Consider the following 4003-nt stretch of genomic DNA (forward strand, 5'->3'; position numbering starts at 1 on the left):
GGCGCCAGGCAAGACGAGCTAGAGCTGTGGGCAAGGTAGCAGGACAGGGTGAGGTCTGTGTGCATGTGGGGGTGATGTGTGGGTGTGTGCATGGGTGTGGATGTACAAGGGTATGCGTGTGAGCTCAGGAATGTGGAATAGTGTGTGTATAGATGTGTGAGGATGTGGGTGTGCAGGGTGTGTAGTCACAGACTCCTGTGGATACACAGGGTATATCCAACTGCACGTCTGGATGTGGGGTCACAGGTGTGGGCGTGTGTGCAGGTTTTTGTACACAGGGTCTCTACAAAAGCAAAACCAAAACTAGAAACCAAACCCATTGCTATTGAGTTGATCCAACTCATGGTGACCCCATGTGTTACAGAGTAGAACTGCTCCATGGGGTTCTCTTGGCTGTAATCTTTACGGAAGCAAATCGCCGGACCTTTCTTCAATGGCACAGCTGGGTAGGTTCAAACTGCCAACCTCTCAGCTAGTAAAAAAAAACCCAAAACCAAACCTGTTGCTATTGAGTTGGTTCCGACTCACAGCGACCCTATAGGCTAGTAATTGTGTGCAAATGGCTTGTACCACCTAGGGCCCAGGGTATTTACTGGTAAGTGTATATTTAGGTTGGAGTATGAGGGCACAGCTGTGTGAGTTTATGTGTGTGTGTGTGTGTCAACTTGTGGGTGTGAGCATGTGTGTGCTCAGCTGGGCTGATCACACATGCTTCGTGTATGGGGCAGTGCATACCACATAGGCAGGGACCAAGTTGCCCACCCTCAATGTTGGCTACACAGGACCGGATGGCAGGGGTGGGTGAAGAGGTCCCTGACTGTGCCCCAGGAAGACAGACACGCAAGATCAGCAGAGCTAAGGTTGACAGCTGGGACAGGTTCTGTAGGCTCTCTGGGAAAGGCCTCCTGGCTTTTGGCTGTTCCTTGGGGCTGGGCCCACTAGGCTGGGGCAGCCAAAAGGGCTCTAGCACATCCCCAGAGGGCATGAAGGTCTTGGCCAGCTGCATTAAAGAGGCAGGACCTGACCTTGGGGGCTTCCTGAGGGGTTCCTAGGGGCCTGGGCTGGGGGCCTCCATCCTCCTCACCTGGCTGGGCCTGGCTCCGGCAGGGCTGGTGGGCAATGGAGTTGAGGCCCCTGCTCTGTCTCCGTCCGGCAGCTGCTGTAGTTGGGTAGCTCAGGTCTGACAAGCTGTGTTTGTTCCTCCCCCAGGGGGGCTTATATAAGGCATAAGCTGCTCCCTGGGCTAATGTTTGACTTTCTTCCGAGGATTAGCAGCACTGGAAGGGAGGGTGCTGTGGACCCACCAAGCCCAGGACTCCTCAAAGGGCTGCCTCAGCAAAGGCAGCGTCAGGGGCTGAGCTTAGCAGGGCTGCTAGCTGGACAGACTGATGGTCTGGGAAGGGTTCCGGCCCAAGCCCTGAGGCCCAGAGCTCTGGGATGACGTTCTGAGAATATTGGCTGAGAATGGCCAATGGAAGAGGTGCTACCCCTGGTGGACAGACAACATTCTCCATGGCACCACCTCCCTCTGCCTGGTGCCTCCTGGAAACTTGCATCTCAGGCAAAAAATGTCACTATACCTGTCCTCTAGGGCTCAGGGCTGTCACCCCTACCCCTGTCTGGTGTCTGACCAGGTGAACACGCCCTTCCACCCCCCATCTCAATGGGCAGGCTCCCCTTCTCATTTGGTGCATCCCCCTGGAGACAAACTGCAATCCCTACTGCTTTGCTTTTTTTCTCTGAATATTAGTTCAATTATATAATAATTTGTGTTTGTTGCATAAAATTTAGGAAATACAGACAAGCCAAACCAAACCAAAGCAAACGTCCAGTCTCCCCCGAGAGCCAGCCCTGTCAAAGTTCTGATGTATGTTCTTCCAGCCCTTTCTTCATCAGACTATGGTCTAAGCCACAGAACACAGAGAGGCTAAGTAACTTGCCCATGGTCCCCAGCAAGTGAGTGGGCAGTGTGACTCCAAGCCCACTTCTGTCCCTTGAAGCCACGATTTTCTATGCTTTTTTTATGGGGCACTATGTTATACTACCTCTCCCTCAGCAAGGTCACCTAGCCTGGCCTTCAGCATCATTCTTGCCCCTTCCTAGCTCTCTGGTTCTACTTTCAAGGACCTTTAGGAGTTGTCCCATCCCACCTACTAGGGGGACTCCCCTTCTTGGTTGGGGAGGGGCTTCCCACTCTCCTCCCTTGCAACCTCCAGCCCCCAGGGCTCAAGATGGGATCTTCCCTCTGCAATCTCTTTTAGCTCTTCCCTGCCTCTCCCAGAGCAGGGTCAGCTGGTCAACCGGGGTCCTGCCCCTCCCCTCTGCTTCCCACCTGTGCCCAGCAGTAATTGATGTTCTCTGCGTGGCCTGAGGCAGGGTGAGATCCGGAGTCATCAAAGGAAGATTAAATTATGCACCAAGGCAGCCGAGATGTTTTAGGAAGGTTTTCGACCGGGAGACTTGCAGAGAGCTGGGCTGTGGCCCTGAGCTCCCTGGTCCAGGCATTCGCCCTCTGCCAGGTGTTCTGGTTCCTAATTGGGCCTGGCTTGGTGTTCCCGTGCCAGTGGAATGCTGTTTAGAGGAGCCTGGTGACTTCCCATGGAGGCTGCTGAAATTGAGCCACAGTGTGCATATATATATATGTATCTATATATCTACCTCTAATCTATATCTATCTCCAAGCTGCCCAGCCAGGGGCAACTGGGTTAGGGCAGCTCCCCCCACCTCCCGTGCATGTGATTAGATTTGTGATATCTGAATTGAGGGGTTCTAATTAGCCAGGCATCTGGGAATTGTGGCCATGCCCTTGTTGTACGACCTTGGGCCTCTTGTTTCTCTTCATTAGTTTAATGGCTTTTACAAAAAAAGCACCAGAAACCTTTTCTTCAAACAATATATTGGGCTCATAAGATCAATATATAGTGCAGACAGCAGACGAGGTGGGGAGGGTGGTGAAGAGGGGGGTGCAGGAGGGAGCTAGCTCATCCATCTCTTCCTTGGACATCCTCTGCACCAGGCAGTCCTGCTCCAGGCAGCTCCACTGTTTAGGGGTCTGTTACTTCCAACATGCTCTGATCCTAAATTAAATTTGTTGAAATCAACTTTTTTTAAAAAAAGAAACTATGAACTTCAGAAATGTTGCATGGCAAGTGCATTTTAAGTTTGGGACATGGGAATAGATTCTCTTTCTCTCTTCTGTCTTCTTCTCTCCCTTCCTTCCCTCCTTTTCTCTTTCATTCTGCCCTCCCCCTCTCTCTCCTTTCCTTTTTTTTTGGTGTAAACTCTTCCAGAGTCTCCTTTAAGCTGGGTTCAGTCAGTTTCTCTTGTTCTCTGCTGGGCCACAGCATGGATATGCTTTTTGATCTGGAAGGGTCCTAGAAACTCATCCAGTCCAACGTCCTCATCTGACATAGGAGGAAACTGAGGTCCAACGAGGGGAAGGAGCACAGATCTGATTCCCAGCTTCCCTGGCACCTGCACACAGTAGATAGTCTTTCTAATTCTTAAACTCACTGAGGCAGGGGAGGGATTGGAAATAAGGGGGACAGGAAAATCTTATTTCCCAGGAGCTAAAAAAAAAAAATTTTTTTTTTTTTTTTTTTATGGGGGAGTCTGGGTGTTCTGGGCAATCACGGCGGGGGACTGACTGAACTTCCTGTGGGCCGTCTACCTTCCTATCTACTCCTTCATCCATCTACCTATCGATCCATTCATCCATCTATCCAACCATCTGTCCATCTACCCTTCCGTCTGTCCGTCCGTCTGTCCATCCATCCAACCAACCACCCACCCATCCATCCAAAATACATTGTAGTCTTGTATGTACGAGGTCCCATGCTAGGAATGCTGGTGCCTGCTCTACCCTCCAGTCTGTCAGAGGAGACAGCCTCCCACAACAATTATAGTCTGACCTCACTGCCACAGGAGAGGTCCACACAGTTCCAGAGGGTCTCAAGAGAGGGAGAGAATAATCAGGTTGAGGGAGCATATCAGGATAGGTTGC

Source organism: Elephas maximus, chromosome 7, assembly GCF_024166365.1.
Source record: "Elephas maximus indicus isolate mEleMax1 chromosome 7, mEleMax1 primary haplotype, whole genome shotgun sequence".
Classification (NCBI taxonomy): domain Eukaryota; kingdom Metazoa; phylum Chordata; class Mammalia; order Proboscidea; family Elephantidae; genus Elephas; species Elephas maximus.